Source organism: Ptiloglossa arizonensis, chromosome 2, assembly GCF_051014685.1.
Source record: "Ptiloglossa arizonensis isolate GNS036 chromosome 2, iyPtiAriz1_principal, whole genome shotgun sequence".
NCBI classification, from domain to species: domain Eukaryota; kingdom Metazoa; phylum Arthropoda; class Insecta; order Hymenoptera; family Colletidae; genus Ptiloglossa; species Ptiloglossa arizonensis.
Genome location: NC_135049.1, coordinates 28,830,335 through 28,853,151, shown reverse-complemented (window position 1 = coordinate 28,853,151; position 22,817 = coordinate 28,830,335). Strand labels below are relative to the sequence as shown.

General features: G+C 41.8%; 1 protein-coding gene across 1 annotated transcript in view; it reads right to left on the bottom strand.

Annotated features, from left to right (window-relative positions):
• Positions 1 to 22,817, bottom strand: part of LOC143154898 (uncharacterized) — a 322,091-nt gene that overhangs the window by 116,088 nt on the left and 183,186 nt on the right. The window lies entirely within an intron of this gene.

Sequence of the window (22,817 nt, the reverse complement as noted above, 5' to 3'; positions counted from 1 at the left end):
GCGATAAAGGTTCATATCGAAAGAGTAATCGTTCTATCATCCGGACACCTTGATGCCTCTCTATTAGCTTGGTAATTATCAAATTTGTCCTTTTTTTTACTTTCTGTCTAGAAAGCAATTTTCACATTTTGGTACACCTGTTCAATAAGAGCTTACAAACCTTCACAGAGTACTCGAGATATTAAAATTCTTCAAAAAGTATTGTCACGTGGTTTCATCGCGAGAAAGTTTAATATCGAAAGCAACTTTCACATTTTGGTACACCTATCCAATAAGAGCTTACAAACCTTCACAGAGTACTCGAGATGTTAAAATTTTTCAAAAAATATTGTCATGTGGTTCTATCGCAAGAAAGATTAATATTGAAAAAGCAATCTTCTTAGAAATTATCAAATTTTTTCCTTTCTCCCTTAAAAGCAACTTTCACATTTTGGTACACCTGTTCAATAAGAGTTTACAAACCTTCACAGAGTACTCGAGATATTAAAATTCTTCAAAAAGTATTGTCACGTGGTTTCATCGCGAGAAAGTTTAATATCGAAAGCAACTTTCACATTTTGGTACACCTATCCGATAAGAGTTTACAAATCTTCACAGAGTACTCGAGATATTAAAATTCTTCAAAAAGTATTGTCACGTGGTTTCATCGCGAGAAAGTTTCATATCGAAAGCAACTTTCACATTTTGGTACACCTATCCAATAAGAGCTTACAAACGTTCACAGAGCAGGTAAGGTCAGTTTGGGGTGTAAACATTCGCACGTGAAAATACTTGAGGGGTTAAAATTTTTCAAAAAGTATTCTCATGTAGTTTCATCGCGAGGAAGTTTAATATCGAGAGAGTAATCTTCTTAGTAATTATCTAATTTTTCCTTTCTTTGACTTTCTCCTTTAAAACCAACTTTCACATTTTGGTACACTTATCCGATAAGAGCTCACAAACCTTCACAGAGCAGTTCGGGACGCGAACTCTCGCGCGTGAAGACACTCGAGGTGTTAAAATTCTTGAGAAATTATTGTCACGTGGTCTCCATGGTCGTGGAAGCGTCACGATCGATTAGTATCCTCCGACGAAGGGTATCGGCTGTATTACGATCCGTGCGACGAGATCGCCGGCAATAATGAGAACAATACCGATCCCTCGGACAGGGTTACACGTGGCCCGAGTCCAGCTACATTAACTAACAACGTATTTCCCTGGAGGGACGTGAATCCGGGCAAACCAGTCCGCGCGGCTCCGGGGAAATATGGAATTGAATTGTTAATGTCGAACAACGCCTGTGCCCGCTGTTATCGGAAAGCGATAAGGTCGATCCGGCAACCGTCCCTGGAACTCCTCGACCCACTCGTCATTTCGTCCCCGCTTTCAAGTTAACGATTCTTCGAAAGGAGCGACGCGTCCAAGGAAGCATCGAGTTGATCATGGTAACGACGATAACGACCGCGCGGATTTTTGTTCACGAGCCTCGCGGTCGTTAAACAGCGCGAAAGACTTCGGGAGCGTTTCTTCTTCTTCTCTTTTTTTTTTATTGTCAGGAAGGAGGTTCGATCTTATAATGGGAAAATTATGGGGTCGTAACGGACTTGGAGTCCCTCTTGATCTTTTGTTACGTCGTTCGAGATAAGAAGGGGAGTCTGGAAGTAGAAAAGAAAAATAAATAAATAAATGTCTTTTCTCTACTTCGACACTCGTAACGATAATTGTATAAACAATTTTGAATCCCTGGAAATAATTCTCGATCGAATTCGAGTATAGATAGTCGAAAGGAGACGATTTCTCGTCTCGAAACTTAGATCCGACGGTTTCGAGTCGATCGAAGTCAACGATGGGGAAATTATTGGTGCACTTCGGTCATTTATCGGTCTCTGGTTAATTTGTTCGTGACACGATAAGAGAAGAGAGAATTTCAACTCGTTCTAGGAAATTGAAATTAGTTTCAATTAATGCCGAGCTGCGTGAAGAAATTCTCCACCGTTCCCGGATTCAAGGTACACGACGCACTGGATTTATCGCCTTGAAACCGAGGACTGTCGTGGCTCGTTTTAAATCGATTCTCGCGATCCCTCGGGTACCGAATACCTATCCAAACCCTTTCACCGTATCTTTTGGCAATCTCTACCTGTAAAGAACATTTATCAACGTTGAAAAATCGACACAATCGTAGAATCTACGTAAAAAAGTTTCTCGATGAAAGGAGAATATTGAAACAGGTACACGGTGCGTTGTACCGTTACGAGGGACCCGTTTCGAAAATAGACTTCGTAGCCAAAGTAAAATAAGTTGGGTGGAAGGTAGACACGTTGGAGTCGCCCCGTTTACGAGTCACGGAGAACCGTGTACCGCGAGTACTTCCAGGAATTCCGGCTAATTCCATCGGACTGTTTAGCGACCGGGCGCGTTGACCGAAATCACACGAAACCGATGAAGCGAATTGCCGCTCGGAATACAGGCAAATTAGGGTGGCCAAAGAGGGCGGTGGGGGTGGTTTCGTCCTTTCGCGATTCTCCGGATCGATTTCGGCTGCCACGGTATGGAATTTCCAACAGTGGAATCTCACGAATTATACCACCCCCTGTCTTCCCATCAACCCTTACTCGCTTCATCCCCAACCCACGTTTCGGTTACTATCGAGATTGGATGCTAATGTATTTGCAACTCTTATTAGGAAGCGCGCTGGCTTTGCGCCGCACGATTCAATTAGCACGAGTTTGCTATCGTACACTCTCTCGCGGCGGTCGACGTCACGTCGGGAGCGTCGCGACGCGAAACAGAAAGAGAGATCCAGGCAACGGGAACGAGACGGACCAGTTGCCAAGGATATGTTTGCACGGATGTAGTACCATGGTCGTCTGTTAATTAGCTCCATGGTGTGGCGTCTTCCCGTTGGGACCGAAGGCGTGTTGCATTCAATGTTTTGTTCCACCGAATTATCACAGGGAGCGGGGACAGAGGGGTAGAGACGCGTCGACGAGGAAATTAGTTCGTCTCTCGTTTTCTCCTTTTTATGGTGATTCACAGCTGATAGAGTTTTAGCTTCTTTTACCGACCAGATTGTACAATTCGGATGATTTTTATCTTTGGGAAAAAATGTAGCTTCAGAGGGGGTACAGTGATTTAAACTCTCGAGGGTTATAAGATTGAACTCGAAATAACCTGGAGATTATCTTTAGAATTTTTCTACGCTGTGATTTTTTTATCAAAGAATATTTCATTTTAGAAATTTTTTATCTTGGAATTTATCTACACTATTGTCTTTTTAGAATAGAATTCTTTTACTCTAGAATTTTTCTAGACTCTCATTTTTTTATCAAAGAATTTTTCATTCTAGAAAATTTTTAGCCTGGAGTTTATCTACACTATGATCTTTTTGCAGTAGAATTTTTTACTCTAAAATTTTTCTACACTGTAATTTTTTAAAACTATGATCTTTTTGCAGTAGAATTCTTTTACTCTAGAATTTTTCTACGCTGTCATTGTTTTACCAAAGAATTTTTCATTCTAGAAATTTTTTACCCTGGAATTTATCTACACTATGATCTTTTTGCAATAGAATTCTTTTACTCTAAAATTTTTCTACACTGTAATTTTTTAAAACTATGATTTTTTTGCAGTAGAATTCTATTACTCTAGAATTTTTCTACGTCATAATTTTTCTAAACTATGATCTTTCTGCAGTAGAATTCTTTTACTCCAAAATTGTTCTACGCTGTAATTTTTTTTAAACTATGATCTTTCTGCAGTAGAATTCTTTAACTCTAGAATTTTTCTACCCTATAATTTTTCTAAACTATGATCTTTCTGCAGTACAATTCTCAAACTCCAGAATTTTTCTCCCTTTTAATTTTCTCACAGTAAAATTTCACCCACTGGAATTTTCCTCCGTTAGAATTTTTCCGCGTTAAAATTTATTCACCACCATGGTTGGCTGAGGGAAGTATAACTCGATGACCGCCACTCCCAATTAGTCGATGCTGTTTGCTCTGTTTTAATCCCACACTGGCCCGATGGACGAACATTGCTCCGTAATTAGTCGCAAATACACGATCCGAGATATTTTGTATTACCGATGAAAATTTCGATCGTCGAAAGAAAAAAAACAATCCCTACGAAAGGTTCGTTCGACGACTTAACGAACTCTTAAGAGGGCTGCGTGGTCGAACACGCAATAGCCTGGAAACACGATGCATAACGGGGATTCACAGGGCTAGCATAACTCGATGCTCGTCACCTCCAATTAATCGATGCCCTTTGAAGTTGTCGGTGCTCCACCGAGGGAACGAATGCTCGTTAAAAATACACCGCCCGAGTTTATAGGTAATTGGGAAAAATTTGTTATTTTATAACGATGTCGACCAACCTCCCCCTCGTGACAGACGTCACCTTCTTTGATAAACTACCATGGCTGTACACCGTGTGCCCAAAGTCCACCACGAGGGTTTAGACACCGTATTCTCGAGACCATTTAGGATTCGTAAAGCTGCACGCTACCGGGTGGATATAAATTGTCGACTTTTAACGACCTTACTGCGAGAGCCCCTCGGTCCCCACGTAATCAGAAGGAACGAGACGGTTACGTTGAAACAAAGACCCGTGTTTATTAAAACTTTCGCATTTGCTTTAACGAGCAGTGGCAAACGTCCACGAAGTTTGACGTCAATGTTTCACGAGAACAGATTCTCGTCCGGCTAGTTAACTTTAAAAATAACAAGGAGTAAAAATTGCAACGCGCAGACTTCAATTTTTACCTTTACTGTAATAGGTATCTCGCACAAGTGAGACGTCAGGTTCGATTTGGAGAATATCTGGAAGAGATGCTCACCGTTCGTCTTGTTAACGTTAAAACACTTCGAAGAATTCAGGGTTGCAGCGTTACGGGCCGATATATCGGAAAACAATTATGCCTTTCCTAATTGCAGCGGAAGTTACGTTACGAGAGCTTCGATAGAAGGAAACTAGCCAGCAAGTATTTTTAATACCTTCGGGCGTCGACCGGGAGAACTCGAGACCACGAGTTCGTTACTTACCGGTTGATGTAAACAAACTACGGCTGAAATTGCAAATCGACCTCGAGAAAATTGCAAATTTCCATTCCCAGCCCCGGTCGTGGTACAATATCGTCGGTTAATATCGTCGAACGAATTTAAAGGAAAATATTGTCGGCGAGGAGCTGTTCTCCATTCTGGACGAGGGAAACTGGAACAATATGAAGTAAGAATTCCTGGAACACTGTGTAGAATATTTGCGGAGTAGCCGGTCCGATCGCGAGATAGATATGTAAACATATTTTAATCAGTTGTGCAAGATTTTGGAAGGATTGGAACGGAAATATGGTTCGGGGAAGAAAGGGGGATAATAAAGGGAAAGAGGTAGTCTAGTGAGGCTACTTAGAAAGAGGTAGTCCAGTGAGGTTACCTAAAGAGAGGTACTTTATATAGTGAGGCTATTTAGAGAGAGGTATACTACATAGTGAGGCTACTTAGAGAGTAGCTCTACATAGTAAGGGTACTTAGAGAAAGATAATTTATATAGTAAGGCTACCTAGAGAGAGATAGTTTAGTAAAGCTACCTAGAGAAAGGTAGTTTACATAGTAGAGGTACTTAGAGAGAGGCAATCTACATAGTAAGGTTAGTAAGAGAGCGATAGTTTAGCAAAGCTATCTAGAGAAAGGTAATCTACATAGTAAGGGTACTTAGAGAGCGGTAATGTACATAATAAGGCTACTAAGAGAGAGATAGTTTAGTAAAGCTACCTAGAGGAAGACAGTTCACATAGTGAGGGTACTTGGAGAGAGATAGTCTAGTAAGGCTACCTGGAGGAAGGTAGTTTACATAGTAGGGGTACTTGGAGAGAGGTAATCTACATAGTAAGGCTACTAAGAGAGAGATAGTTTAGTAAAGCTACCTAGAGAAAGATAATTTACATAGTAAGGCTACTTAGAGAAATAATCTACTAAGGCCGTCTAGAGAAAGGTAATTTACATAGTAAGGCTACTTAGAGAGAGCTAGTCTACTAAGGCTATCTAGAGAAAGGTATTGGTAGTTTACATAGTAAGGCTACTTAGAGAAATAGTCTAGTAAGGCTACCTATAGAGGTAACATAATCGGAATGGGATAGACCCCTAGTGGCAGCTATCGATGGCCTCCTGTAGCTCGCAGAGACCATCGACGACAACAGAGTAGAACTATCCTTCTTCCGGGTGATCCGCAATTAATCCCCGGGAGTTGAGGTAGATTTCAAGATCACCTTCACGGTAGACGAGAATTGCTCCCCAGGTGAGACACTTTCATAATCCACTCTAGAAACAACGCGTCGTGTCCTTCCAACTAGACACAGAGGACAATATATAGCACTGTTTAGAGAGTAGTCAACTAGGTTATTCGCAAGCAACGATGTGCTTGTAAACACATTCGAATGGGATTAGTTGTACCAGTTTCTGAACTATCGGTAGAGAAACGTGGTTTCGTGGGTGGAGGAATGGAAAACGAACGGGTGGTATGTTTCTTGGGACTTCCGGTGAACTCACGAGGCTACCCAGAGGCAATGCAAAAGGGACGGTTCTCGACGTCACGAGAGGGACGATCGAAACCAAACTGTCCCTCCAGGTGATCCACGTATAATCCCACGAGGGTTAGGGCCGATTTCAAGATCATCTTTCCACGAAACGAGAATTGTTGGACTCTTATAATCTGCTCGGGTAACAACGTGTTACATTCTTCCGGGGTGGTTCTACGTCGAGGACAAATCCGGATGACGCGGGGCTGGGGGAGATCCAGCCGATAGGAGAAGCGAGCGAAGAAAAGAAAGGAAACGGGAAATGAGTGGAAGTCAACCGGATTCCACGCGGATTTCAACCTCCTCCCTAATCCAACTTGGAATCTCTAATTCCGTCGGATGCTTCCGGCGTAGTCGCCGCCAGGAGAACCGGTCCTGAATTCTGAAGCGATCTTTCCGTTCTCAATGCTTTTACTCTTCCTCGGGACCGCCGCCGCGCCGTGTGCTCGACGTAATCAGGATTATTCTCGTGAATCGCGTGGTTCCAAGTCGAGAGAGCATCCGCGCGCACGATCGTCGAGCTCGTATCTCGGTAGCCGGGCCACGTATCCATATCTAATTTAATATAAATGTTAACGAAAGAGGGGGGTGCGTTGGACGATCAAACAGGTTTCGAAGAATTAACACACTCCTTTATGTTAATATTATATATACTCGAAGAAGCTATGGAATATTTTTGGTAATGTGTAAACATGTCTTCTTCCGTTCCGAGAAAGTGGATGAAATTCTTGCGGATGGAGAAGGTAGTAATAATGGTAACTATGGCACGACTATATCGTGCCCAGAATTGTGTGGATTATAAAGAAAATATAGAGTCGAAGAAAGTAAGATACATGATCGGTAGAGAAAACCTCGATAATAGTAACAGTGGAATAAGAGAATAACGATAACTCATAGGGTGGGTTTATTCGAGCAGATTTAAGATCCGATGGTATTGGAGATGAAAAAACCTCGATAATAGTAACAGTGGAATAAGAGAATAACGATAACTCATAGGATGGGTTTATTCGAGCAGATTTAAGATTCGTTGGTATTGGAGGTGTGGAATGTTTAATTTAATATTGAGCTAACAATAAATCGTATCTCTTAAAACTTTTCTTAATCTCTCTCGATGCAACTAGCCAAAACTATTTCTTCTTCGTTGGTCTCGTTGCAACTGACCGCAACTGTCGAAGTCTCTCCACCCGAGTTGCTCTCGAGTCTATTTTCTCGCAATTAAAATCTTCAAATATATTCCAAGAAACCGTTCACTGTCTTCCAGTGACAAGACAAAGTTTCTTTCACCGACTGGTCGAAACTATTTCTTCTTCGTTGATCTCGTTGCAACTGACCGCAACTGTCGAAGTCTCTTCACCCGAGTTGCTCTCCAGTCTATTTTCTCGCAATTAAAATCTCCAAATATATTCCAAGAAACCGTTCACTGTCTTCTAGTGACGAGACAAAGTTTCTTTCACTGACTGGTCGAAACTATTTCTTCTTCGTTGATCTCGTTGCAACTGACCGCAACTGTCGAAGTCTCTCCACCCGAGTTGCTCTCGAGTCTATTTTCTCGCAATTAAAATCTCCAAATATATTCCAAGAAACCGTTCACTGTCTTCTGGTGACAAAATAAAGTTTCTTTCATCGCGACGAAGACAGGCCATCGTTCTAAGGTCGTTTCTCCGATTTTTCAAACTCGTTCCAAAAAAACGTCGACGATGTCCCTCCTCCGGCCGTTAGAGCTGTCGTTCCGCATTGTTGTACGGGCGCTCTGTCTATTCGAAGTCAAAAATAAACCGAACCAGTCCATAAATTGATTCCCGTTTCATCCCGGAGGACAGACTCGTTCGAACGTTTTGATTCCTGACGGTGCCGCGACCGCACGTCGTTTCCATAGCGAGGAACAAAATCGATGGGCAACGACGACCATCTTTCTTTCGCGTCCGACATATGTCACGTTGCGCATCGAACGTCACGAGAGAAACGGGTGTCGATAACTCTTTGTTTGTCAAGAACTACGGAGGAATGCTGTCCACGACTCCGTGGTTCATCGTCGTTTGTTAATTCACCATCGTGGAAACCGGCTATAAACTCTCCGTGAATTGTTTTCACACGAAGTCGAAGAAAATTCCGCGCGTGTCTGTTCCGCGATTGTCGTTGACAAAGTACAAGCGTGAATTATTAAACGTGACTAATTTATATTGTATTTGCATTACAAAAGTGGAGGAGTGTCGACAGTTTCCAACGGAATTATATATTTCTTTAAATTTATTCGCAGCATTGTCTCGAACAGTTACCGAAATCTCAAGCGAGATAGTATCTTCTCCACGTTAAGAGATCGGAAGATTCACTGTTTTAATCTAGAATCATACTAGAGTAACGTACGATAAATAGTATCTTCCTAAACGGAATTCTATATTTTTCAAATTTATTCATAACAATATCTCACTTATTGAAAACTTAACCGAGGTAATATCTTCTCCACGTTAAGAGATCGGAAAATTCGTAGTTTTAATCTAGAATCATACTCAAGTAATGTGTGATAAATAGTATCTTAAACGGAATTGTATATTTTTAAAATTTATCCGCAGCAATATCACACTTACCGAAAACTTAATCGAGATAGTACTTTCTCCGCGTTAAGAGATCGGAAGATTCGCAGTTTCAATCTAGAATCATACTCGAGTAACGCGCGAGAGTATCTTCTTAAACGGAATTGTATATTTTTTAAATTTATCCGCAGCAATAGCACACTTACCGAAAACATAACCGAGATAGTATCTTCTCCGCGTTAAGAGATTGAAAAATTCGCAGTTTCAATCTAGAATCATACTCGAGTAATGTGTGATAAATAGTATCTTAAACGGAATTGTATATTTTTTAAATTTATCCGTAGCAATATCACACTTACCGAAAACATAACCGAGATGGTATCTTCTCCGCGTTAAGAGATCGAAAAATTCGAAATTTCAACGCTATTTAGAATCATACTAGAGTAGCCTACAATAAATAGTATCTTCTTAAACGTAATTGTATATTTTTAAATTCATCCATAACAATGCCTCGATCACTCACCGAAATCTCAACCGACATTGTACCTTCTCCGCGTTAAGAGATCAGTAGATACGCAATTCCAACTATCTAAAATTACACTCCAGTATCACCCAAGATTGACATCGAGTAATACATCGAGAAACGTTGGTACGTGCCCAAGAGTGCTTTAATTTACCTCAAAATTCAAAGACTACCCGAAACTGTTAAACAACCGTAGAAACATTATCGTTAAAAACCCCTCAAGACTCTAAGATCGCACCGTATCGTACGGTCGTGTGCTTTGTGCACGCACGGTATTCAACTCGGCCATAAATCTTTCTCGAAGGGCGCGTACTTGGTTGTGTAACCAGCGTCGTCCCGATGCCACGGGATGAATTATGCTCGGCGTCGTTATTTCGCGACGCCGGAAGAAATCGGTTCGCGAGAGTCGGCTGCGTCCTCGTCCTCCTCGTGGCGTTATCATCCGCGCGGGGACGAAGAGGAAACGAATTCTGTGGCTGGTAACGCGCGTTGTCCCCGAGATGACGAAAAAGATAGCCAATATTCCATCCTGCGGGATTCCGCAGGAAGCTTGGACGGGGGCATTGTCGTGAGGAGGATGCGGACGATAGCCAATAATCCCGCGCTTTCGAGATTCCAGCTCCAGAGCGAGATGGAGAAACGTGAAGAAAAAGAACGAGAGAGAAACCAACCAAGAGAGAGAGAGAGAGAGAAATTCTTTTTCTAACTCCTTTATGGGGAAGCGAGAAAATCGAGGGCCAATAATCCTTTCGTTTCGGAGCACCGCGATTGCACCGGTAACCTCGTTGCACCTGGAATATTGTGTACCCCTACCCTCGCACGTCCCCCTCCCCTTGTCGCGATCGATGTCGTCCACACTCGATAATACACCTGGAAACAAAGTTCGTGTCGTTTTCGAGCTTCTCGTCACCACTCTCTCTCTCTAGAACCAGCCGCCTCGCTTGATCTCTGGGATGGATCTGGATTGAATATGCAAACGCATGGCAAATGGACGGAAAGGAAGAGAGCATCGGAATCTTCGCGAACAATAGAATTTTTCCAGCTCTGATGGAGGAGACTGAGGGGATTCCAAGGGTTTTAAGATCTTAAGATCGCGGAGACAACGAACGGGGCGGAGGAAGCAGCGGGGCTGGGCGCCTGCTGGATGCTTCTCGGCGCGTAATTTCATTTCCGCGCCCTGCTACGTTCCCCCATAAGTAATGCCGACTTTCTCGGGGGCTTACGTCAAGCTAAGAATCCACTCCTATCATCCCCTCGTGAGATCCATTTGGTTTCGTTGCGAAAAATCGCGCTACCGTTCCTACTTTATTCGGATAATTCGGCTGGGATTTCGAGGATACACCGTACGGTACTTATAACGGGGTAGGTCTAGTTTCTTATACTGGGTGTGTTTCATCGGCGAGATTGTTAACAGTTCGATAGAAATTAGGTGTTGCTTCATTTTTTGGGTATTTATGTATTTTTTTATCGTATAATATTCACCGTGATACATTTTATTTAGATCCTGTAGTTGATAGTTTATTTCGGAATAGGACTCACCCAATTTGTTTTCAATTCGTGACAAAGAGAACGCGATAAATTTGCAAATACTGGATTATTTTTTCGCGAAAATATCTGATTAATTATTTCTATTTTTTAGAAAATTAATTAGACTAATATAATCAATAATGAAACAAATATAACTAATTTGTAGAGAAGTTTTCATGAATTTATCATGCCGATATAAAAATTTTTCTTGGATTACGGATAAATTTTCTAAAATTTATGTACTTTTATACGTGGTCTGAACTAGTATATGGACAATGACAGCTAACTATTGAGATTATTTGAGACTCGATTAAAATCTCAATCTGATGCCACTATCTACCTAACAAAATTTTAATTAACACATTTATATATCAGACTAGAAATCTCCCGTGTATTTATTGAATTGTTCGAAAAGTCATATCGTTTCTTTTTTTGGTAAAAATAAAACACGATTATACCAGAGTGTATAAACACTTTATTAAATTACATATTCCCAATTTTGGAAAACGAAACAATTTTCCAAACAAACCAAACAAAATTCTTCATTCCATCGACGAAAACGAAAGACACCAAGGAGATTCGAACCACGTCGAGAGGGACCGAAATGGCAACTACGATTAAAATAACGACTAGAGACTTACATAGCAAAAACAAGTGCGTTCGAGAATTTTCAGAACGAGATTAAGAAGACCAGGACGTTTATTGGTTTTCGAGTCGTGTCCTACCCTCTTTAATTTTTTTCTCTGGTTCCTCACCCTCGTGAAATTTACGTACGGTACGGTGGTTCGGTCGGGGTGGTCTAGCGTAAAACTGAAACTCGAGGGAGCAAGGAAGCTAATCTTATTTCGAGACAAGGACCTGTTCGAATACGCCTCTTAAGGACATTCCACGGCGAGGCGGGATAGGGTAACGTTCGATTTACGATCGAAGCTGGAGGATTCTGAAGAGGCTCTGTTGGCGGTGCACGGGCGATTTTGAATAAAAGATGATGAGCCCGATAGTGGTTGCTTGATAAACCTTTACGGTCGACTTCGAACACACCCCCGGTGACGGTTGAATTTATTCATGCGCGTGTCCGTTCTCTCGGACTCATTTGAATGAGACTGTTTTCAATAATACGAGAGAAGGGACCCGAGAACACCGCTGCTGTCTTACCTGGGTATCGACTATGCGATCGTTGCATAATTTTACCGGAGGATTTTGGAAAAATCTCGCATTCGAACCTCGGTGGGGGATCATTCAAACATTCCGGGCTGAGAGTGGTCTTACTCTTTGTGAATAAATTTCATAGAATTCTAACATCTCTGAGAGACTTTAAATAAATTACGGTTCGAGTTCTTCGAGAAGTGTTTACCAGTTACAAAATTTAATTTTTTAGCGATTGAAAAATTGTAGGATCAACGATTTATTATTCTTTTGTAAATAAACTATAGTTGAAGTTCTTTGACAAGTGTTTACCAGTTACAAAATTTAATTTTTCATCTATGGAAAAATTGTAGGATCAATTGTAAGATTCATTTATGATTATCATTCTTTCGTAAATAAACTATGGTTGAAGTTCTTCGAAAAGTATATACCAGTTACAAAATTTAACTTTTCTTCTATTGAAAAATCGTAGGATCAACGATTTATCATTCTTTCGTAAATAAACTATAGTCCAAGTTCTTCGAAATGTATTTACCAATTACAAAATTTAATTTTTCACGTATAAAAAAATCGTAGGATTCATCTATGATTATCATTCTTTCGTAAATAAACTATAGTCCAAGTTCTTCGACAAGTATTTAGCAGTTACAAAATTTAATTTTTCACCGATGGAAAAATCATAGCATCAACGATTTATCACTCTTTTATAAATAAATTATGATTCAAGTTCTTCGAGAACAATTTACAAAATTTAATTTTTCATCAATGGAAAAATCTTATCGAAACCTTCGCCTGTTGTGTACTAACAGTGTTCTCCGTGACGAATTGAACAAAATTTTTACCCTCACTGCCTTTGAGCCGTGACTCCGTGTCTCTTCGACGGTCCAGTGATCGCTGGCCGTGTAATTTCGAAAGTCCTCGAGCCGCGAAGTCTCTAATTAACCGTGTACTTTATTTAAAATTCCGTACACCGGTGCGCCGCAAGTTATCTCACGGAAAGCATCGAGCAGACGTCAGGAGTGCACCGTTACCGGAACACGGCTTTTCAATATTGCGTGAGGTACGACGCGTGCGTAAGACGGGGGAGGAAGTTTTTGGAAGTCTCGTCCCTCGCGATGATTAATATTCCACGAGGTTCGGGGAAACAGGGGGTTTGGTTAAGTCAGCTATTCCCGAACGGTACAAGATCGTTCAAAAGTTTCCGCCTGACCCTTTCAGTGCGCGCGTCGATACGAAAAATGATACAAAACCTAGATTCGCTACAAAATCGAAAGCTCTGCAGTCGACAAGGGTTGTTTGTTAATTTAGAGACGAAAGGATCGTTATTTTTAGCAAGAGGGACGAGAAGATAACGTTCTCGTAACCTACTTCGCGATTCGAAAGTTCGAGTGTCCGACAACGCATGTCCTTTCTCTACTCACGAATGCACGGGCCGACCACGCGCAGACCTATATCACTCACGCCGCTGAGAACTCTGTTTCTACCACTGGACTCTCGTGCACCTTGTAGTTTCCTCGCGGGTTAAATATTGTACAAAATAGCAACTTTCTCGAGAGTGGTCCTAAAATAAAGCAGATACCTCGAAGTTAATTATACATGAACGAGAAACTCGCCTCGTGGAGTCTTTTTCGCGAAGGCAACCCTCGAAACTGCCGCTATAGGGCCGACCAAGTGTAAACTTATATCACTGATGTTGCAGAGAACTCTGTTCCTACCACTGGACTCTCGTGCATTGTGTAGCTTCTTTACGAGCTAAATATCGAACAAACTAGCAACTTTCTCGAGAATGGACTTGAAACGAAGCAGAAGCCTTGAAACTGGCACTATAGGGCCGACCATGCGTGAACTTATATTACTGACGTCGTAGAGAACTTTGTTCCTACCACTGGACTATCGTACACTTTGTAACTTCTTCGTGGATTAAATATCGAACAAACTTGCAATTTTGATGCTAGTGGACCTAAAACGAAGCAAAAGCTTCAAAATTCTCACTATAGGGCCGACCACGCGCAGACCTATATCACTGACGTCCCAGAGAACTCGGTTTTTATCACTGGATTCTCGTGCATCATGTAGCTGCTTTACGAGCTAAATATCGAACAAACTAGGAACTTTTTCGAGAGTGGATCTAAAACGAAGCAAAAGCTTCGAAATTGACACTATAGGGCCGACCACGCGCAGACCTATATCACTGACGTCGCAGAGAACTCTGTTCCTATCACTGGACTCTTGTGTACCTTGTAGCTTCTTCGTGGAGTAAATATCGAACAAATTCGCAATTTTCACGAGAATGGACCTAAAACAAAGCAAAAGCTTCAAAATTGACACTATAGGGCCGACCACTCGCAGACCTATACCACTGACGTCGCAGAGAACTCTATTCCTACCACTGGACTCTCGTACACCTTGTAGCTTCTTCGTGGATTAAATATCGAATAAACTCGCAATTTTGATGCTAGTGGACCTAAAACGAAGTAAAAGCTTTAAAATTGCCACTATAGGACCGACCACTCGCAGACCTATATCACTGACGTCTCAGAGAACTCTGATTCTACCACTCGATTCTCGTACATCGTGAAGCTTCTTTACGAACTAAACAACCAACAACTTTCTCGAGAGTGGACCTGAAACGAAGCAAAAGCTTTGAAATTGCCACTATAGGGCCGACCACTCGCAGACCTATATCACTGACGTCGCAGAGAACTCTGATCCTACCACTGGACTCTCGTACACTTTGTAGCTTCTTCGTGGATTAAATATCGAACAAACTCTCAATTTCGATGCTAGTGGACCTAAAACGAAGCAAAAGCTACAAAATTGCCACTATAGGGCCGATTACTCACAGACCTATACCACTGACGTCGCAGAGAACTCTGTTCCTACCACTGGACTCTCGTGCACCTTGTAGCTTCTTCACGAGCTAAATATCGAACAATCAACAACTTTCACGCGAGTGAACCCGAAACGGAACAGATGCCTCGAAGTTAATTATACGCAAACGATGAACCACCCTCTCGGAGTATTTTTCGCGAAGACAACCCCTAGAGCTTCCGGTATCCAATTTCTCAACTAAGCGAAAATGTTCCGTGAAAGTTTCCGCGTGCTCGAAAAAGGCCGTGCTTTCGATGAAGAACTTTACCGCTGCTAATAAACCGCCGAGGGTAAGAACTACCCCCGGAAGGAAGTGAAAGACTCTTTTCTAAAGAGCGACCCGACCTTCGAGTTTCTCGGCAACAAAGTAACGAACAAAGGCCGCACTTTTCGCGTTCCAACGTTCTCCAAGGGATGTTAGCTCGATTAGGGTGGACGGAGGACAGGTTGGGAGCAATTTGTGTTAATTAGGAGTCATCGAGTGGGCCACGCTCGTTGTTCCGTTACACGAGTGACTCTCGGCCGAGTTTCGAAAACACTTTGCGACCTCTGGGGTCAGATTCGATGCTCAAAATGGTTGAACGAGGTTACTAAACAACGAGGATAATTGTACGGATCGAGTGACCCTTCCACAGCGTTTGTCAGTAGACATTTTCACACACCTTGGAATTTTTTTTGTCAATTTTCGAACGTGTTTCTCCTCATTCTTGGTTTCAACGTATCGTAATAGCGAACAGTTGTAACTTTAGGTACAATATTACTTTTATCGTTTACCTAACGTACACGAACGAGGCAAAGAATGCACTCTTTATGTTATTCTTAAATTACGATACTTGATTAATTCGTGAATTCCACGCACGAGAAAAAGGAACGCTTTCTATTATTCTTTAATTTCGCTACTTGTTCTTCGATTCTCCTTTACTTCACTACCAAGTTCCTAGTACAAATAGCAATATAATACATGAATATTACACAGTAATGAATATAAAATACCAACTGTGAAATCTTACGAAGTAGATGTATAATCCGACAATTGAATTATCGTATCAGAGAAAGTAACCGAGAAATACGTGTGTCGTTTCTGAACTTTGAGTACACTATTAAGTGTAGTCTTTTTACACTGGTAAAATTTCATTTTCACGCGAGACACACGGTGAATGTTATCTGGTCTCGCAAGGTGATCTTGGCTCGTGGTAAAGGGTGATCAAAGCGCAAACGATCGAACGTTATCGTTTGGAAGGTTATCGAATGAAAATCTTTGCCCTCGAGTCACGCGAACGATGGGATTACGAATTCCTTCGTGGACGTAATTCGTCGTGGGTGGTAAGAAAGGGCACGCTAATTCCTCCGTGACGTGGAAGAGGCGAGGAGGACGAAAATCGTGGAACAAAAGGTGAGCAGTTTCATTTCAGTCCGCGGCCAGAGCGGAACGAGGAGGAGACTCGGGATTACAATTTGTAATCAGCGTCAATTTGCGCTCGACAACTTGACCGACTTTCCTCCAAACCCAAGGACCATCGATCCGTCTATTTATAAACATTTCTCGTCGCGGCCGGGTCAAGTCCATGCCCCTTGGGGGGCACAACATTACGGGGAAACAACAACAATTTCGTTCGCAACGCGTTACGTGCCTCGAGGTAAAATCTTGGCACGCGTGCCGAGTTGCTCGCAAGTAGTTTTCTTTTTTATTTATTTTGTCAGCTGTTTTCGAGAACGAGGCGTGCCAAGATCGAATCGACGAGATTGTTTAAATTCGAAATATATATTTTTGAGAACGATTTAAACCGATTATTGCTTGAACGTCTGCCAGAATTGTTTCGTGTTTAGTTTCGTGTCTTATTTGAAATGGACAAAGATTAAGTTAACGAAAGGGGGAATAGTTAAAAAAAAAAGAACTTGTAAAATTGACATCTGAATATATATGTTTCGTATTTATTTTCGTGCCTTCTTTGAAATGGACAAAGATTAAATTAACGAAAGGGGGAAATAGTAAAAAAAAAGAACTGGTAAAATTGACACCTGAATATATATGCTTCGTATTTATTTTCGTGCCTTCTTTAAAATAGGAACATTAAATTAACGAAAGGGGGAAATAGTAAAAAAAAAGAACCTGTAAAATTGACACTGGAATATACATGCTTCGTATTTATTTTCGTGTCTTATTTGAAATGGACAGAGATTAAATTAACGAAAGGGGGAAATAGTAAAAAAAAAAGAACTGGTAAAATTGACATCTGAATATACATGTTTCGTATTTATTTTCGTACTTTCTATGAAATGGACAAAGATTAAGTTAAAGAAAGGTGGAAATAGTTAAAAAAAAAAGAACTGGTAAAATTGACACTTGAATATACATGCTTCCTATTTATTTTTGCGCCTTCCTTGAAATAGACATTAAATTAACGAAAGAGGGAAATAGTAAAAAAAAAACTGCTAAAATTGACACCTGAACGTACATGCTTCGTATTTATTTTCGTGCCTTCTTTGAAATAGACAAAGATTAAGTTAAAGAAAGGTTGAAATAGTTAAAAAAAAAAGAACTTGTAAAATTGACATCCGAATATAGTATGTTTCGTATTTATTTTCGTGCCTTCCTTGAAATAGACAGAGATTAAATTAACGAAAGGGGGAATAGTTAAAAAAAAGAACTGGTAAAATTGACATCTGAATATATATGTTTTCTATTTATTTTCGCGCCTTCCTTAAAATAGACATTAAATCAACGAAAGAGAGAAATAGTAAAAAAAAAAAACAGCTAAAATTGACACCTGATCGTACAAGTTCTCAAATTAATAATTCAACTCGTCAAATTGCACGAGTGTCTTTCACTCTCGTACGTTAATAATATAATTTAACCACAAGTGGTAGAACACTGAAAACTACTACAGTACAGATGCATCGTACTCGTTGGTATAATTTTTCTCTGACATCGAAGCCAATACGTAAGTCCCCTCACGTATTTATTTCCATACACTATTCCTCTTTCCATCGTCCTTTTATTTACACCCCACGTAGCATTGTTTTCAAGTTCATATCGACAACAACGAGTGTACCTTGCCTTTGTGTGGAAAGTTTGCTCGATTTTATTTGCTTTCTTCGACTATTATACCCTCCTCCTTTTTAACGTGTACAATCTCGCCACAATGAAGACGTATCGTAGTATCGGATTTTCCGAGTCCGTTTGGGCCTGCTTCGACCGCGGGCCTAAACAAGGCAACACGTGCGGACAGACCCGGGTCGAGGTAAACATTTGGTGCTAATCTGTCCGCTAGCTTTTACGATAGGCCCGAGGATCCCTTTACAGAAGAGTCCTGCACGACGACCAGGTGTAAGGATGCATGGGGATGAAAGAGAGTACATGTGGCTCGGAGAAAGTGAGGTATGCTTGGAAAAGATGAGTGATTAGGATGGCTGCACGTGACCAAATGTCTCAAGTGAGAGAGACTGGGAATAGAATGAAAGAGAATGAATGGGTATGACTATATAAAGTACGAAAGGAATGTTTGAGGACAGTATGTCACAGTATGTCACAGTATGTCACAGTATGTCACAGTTTGTGTCCTGAGTGCAAGAGCACGACGACGAGAGTATGTTCGAGGAGTGTGTCGCGGACAATATGACTGAAAAGACGATAAGACGAGAGAATTAAAAGACGTACTAAGACGAAAGACCGGTACAAGACTTAAGCAACAAAGACGATCAAGACGCGTGCCGAAGGCACAAAGACGGTTAGCTTAGTTCAATACGCGCTCGATCTACCTTAGTGGAAAGCGAAACCAATCACCAACACTACGTTTAATACTTGTATCGTTGTAATATATAAAATCATTAAATATACTTTAATATATCGCACGAGAACAACAGTTATTTGGGGACTCGTACGGGGATTAATAACTTCAAAGACCTCTTCTCCAGTGATCCGAGGAGAAGAGGAAGTGTGGGATTATGGAATTGTTTAGCACAAGAGAAAATGTAAATAGGTCGTTTATTTTTAAATAAATATATTACAGTCGTGCAGCGAAGTATGGTTATGAACAACTGAACAGATTGTATCGATCACGTGGTCACATAAACGGAAAAATAGGAAAGCCGGTATCGAGCTCATCCACCATTCCTTGACTTCTCAAGTTCTGCATGGTTTAATGTCGTTGTATTCCAACAGGAAGAAAAAATAACAGTTGGTATAATTTTTCTCTTGCATCGAAGCCATCCTCCCCTTACATATTTATTTCCATACACTACTTCTCTTCCACCGTGTTCCTCGTCCTTTTATTTACACCCCACGTAGCACTGTTTCCAAGTTCATATCGGCAACAACGCGTGTACCTCGCCTTTGTGTGGAAAGTTTGCTCGATTTTATTTGCTTTCTTCGACTATTATACCCTCCCCCTTTCTAACGTGTACAATCTCGCCACAATGAAGACGTATCGTTACAGAAGACCCATAGAGAGGAAGTAAGAGGACACGTGGCAACGTAGACCAGCATCCCCCGTGTCCTCTACCCACCAACGTGGATCTTGGGTTCCACGTTTTCTCGAAACGTTCGTTTCCGGTTCGGAAAGTCGAGAAATTGCTTCGATGAAATTACTCGGAACAGTGTTCAGCGCTTACGATTCGTTTCTCGTAGAATTCTCGATGTGGGCGTCGCGGCGCGAGCGTAAACGAACGCGCAACACGCGGCACGAGTGGTTCGACCCTACTCTTGGAGTTTCAGCTTGGTCGGGGGTGAAATTGTCGGGTCGTCTATCCGTCCCCACCCCGTGAATTAATGCAATTTATCCGGACACCGAGAGGGTTTAAAGTCGGCCGCGCCTCGTCACGGTTGAACGCTAGGAGTCGTTATAATCTCGTTTCGTCCCGGCCGACTCGCAGACAATGTTAAACCGCGCGTTCGTTCTCGGTTCGTCGAGAGGGAATCTCGGCGTTTTCGATGGTGAATGCGAACCGTGTTCCCGTTGGCACTGCGCTTACGCGGTTTTATTTCTTGTGGACAAAGGTGCGCTAGAGTGCGAACGAGAGGGGAAGAGAGAGAGAGAGAGAGAGGGAGAGAGAGAAAAGGGTTGAAGTGAGAGACAGAGAGGTGCTGTCTGGGAGGAACAAAGGGAAATTCAGAGAGAGGGAGAGTGAGAGAGAGAGAAAGAGGGAGAGAGAGAGAGAGAAAGTGAGAGGGAAAGGTGCTGTCGGGGAGAAACAAAGGGAAATTCAGAGAAAGGGAGAGTGAGAGAGAGAGAGAGAAAAGGGTTGAAGTGAGAGACAGAGAGAAGAGGAAAAGTGTTGAAGTGAGAGACAGAGAGAAGAGGAAAAGTGTTGAAGTGAGAGACAGAGAGAAGAGGAAAAGTGTTCAGGTGAGAGACAGAGAGAAGAGGAAAAGTGTTGAAGTGAGAGACAGAGAGAAGAGGTAAGAGACAGAGGGAAGAGGAAAAGTGTTGAAGTGAGAGACAGAGAGAAGAGGAAAAGTGTTCAGGTGAGAGACAGAGAGAAGAGGAAAGGTGTTGAAGTGAGAGATAGAGAGAAGAGGTAAGAGACAGAGGGAAGAGGAAAAGTGTTGAAGTGAGGGACAGAGAGGAGGACAGTTGGAGTGAAAAAGAGGAAGAAAAAGGCAGTTGAATTGAAAAAGAGAGAGAAAAGAGCAAGTGGAATGAGTAACAGAGAATAAACAAAGGGGGAGAGAGTATTTTGGAGAGAAAGAGAGAGAGAGGAAAGGGCCTTTGAAATGAGAGGGAGAGAAAAGGGTCGTTGAAGTGAGAAAGAGAAAAGGGCAGTTGGAGTGAAAAAGAGAAAGAAAAAGGCAGTTGGAGTGAAAAAGAGAGAGAAAAGGGCAAGTGGAATGAGTAACAGAGAATAAACAAAGGGGGAGAGAGTATTTTGGAGAGAAAGAGAAAGAGAGAAAGAGAGAGAGGAAAGGGCCGTTGAAATGAGAGGGAGAGAAAAGGGTCTTTGAAGTGAGCAAGAGAAAAGGGCAGTTGGAGTGAAAAAGAGAAAGAAAATGGCAGTTGGAGTGAAAAAGAGAGAGGAAAGGGCAATTGAAGTGAGTGATAAAGGAAAAGATGAGGAAAGAGGGTTGAGAGGGAGAGAAAAGGGCTACTGAATCAAGAAAGAAAGGAAAGGGCAATTGGAGTGAGTAATAAAGAAAAAGAAGGAGAAAGAGGGTTGAGAGGGAGAGAAAAGGGCTGTTGAATCAAGAAGGAAAGAAAAGGGCAATTGGAGTGAGTAATAAAGAAAAAGAAGAGGAAAGAGGGTTGAGAGGGAGTGAAAAGAGTTGTTGTATCAAGAAAGAAAGAAAGGAAAGGGCTGTTGAATCAAGAAAAAAAGAAAGAAAGAAAGAAAAGGGCTGTTGAATCAAGAAAGAAAGAAAGAAAAGGGTTGTTGAATCAAGAAAGAAAAAAAGAAAGAAAGAAAGAGCTGTTGAATCAACAAAGAAAGAAATTCAAAGGGCTGTTGAATCAAGTAGGAAAGAAAAGGGCAACTGAAGTGAGTAATAAAGAAAAAGAAGAGGAAAGAGCGTGGAGAGGGCTGTTGAACGAAGAAAGAAAGAAAAGAGCAACTGGAGCGAAAAAGAGGTAGAAGAGGGCAGTTGGAGCGAAGGAAAACGAAAAACGTACAACTGATGCGAGCGATGAAGAAAAAGAAGGGGAGAGAAGAGTGCAGATGGAGTGGAAAAGTGTGAAAAAGTGCAAACGGGACGAGTAACAGAGAAAAAGAAAGGAAGAGTGGGGGACGAGGGCCGTTGAAGCGAGAAAGAGAAAACGAATTGTAGAAAGAAAGAGAGTAAAAGAAAAGCTTCGTACGAACGAGAGAACGCGAGAGAGACATTGTCCGAGGGAATCGTAGAAGGACAACGAGTACATTGGACAAGAACAAGAGACAGTCGTCTGTGTTGGAAGCGTTAAAGATCGCAGAGGGGAGGTGAGCAGGTCTGTACGAGCAAGCTCGTAAACTGTGGATCTTTTTAGGTTCCAGCGGGCGAGGCGCGAACGTTAAACCATCTTACGAGGTTCGCGTGGTCGCTGGTTAGAGGCACCCGGTTCTAATTCGATCCATAATTCATACCGATTTCGCCGCTCCTCTCGGGGTTACCGTAGCCATAAATTAACTTCGTGGCCTACGAAGCCGACGATAAGATACTTCCACCCTCGTTCTCCGCGCCACCCGAACGCGAATAAAGAACTCGCGAGCGCCGGGTTCCAGGTGTAAATTAACCCACGAAAGACCGAGTCGCGAGTCCTCGCGTTACGTACCGAGAGAACGAGTAATCTCTGATGAAAATTAACCCGACGACGAACCGATTACTCGCGTTCGAAACCGGGAAAACGACCAGGAGAAAGAATCGAAAATCCACCCTCGAAACATCGAGTCGAGAGTCTCGTTTAAAATCCAAAAGCGACCAGTTCGTATTATTCACGCTCGTTAAAAGTATCTCGATATTCAATTTTTCTGCAATGTATCATCAATTCCACGGAATTAGCGTATTTATTGAAAAATATTGCCACCTTCTCTCGTCATGGTATCGTTCCTCGAAAATCGGTATTTCCAACCGGTTATAATTTTTCACCGGGAACGATGGAAAGTAATATACTAATTTTTTCCGTAAACGTTACCGCGCGAGTAACGCTCACAGCTCGCGCGGTGTAAATTCATCGAAGCGTCGTTGCACAATATTGACACA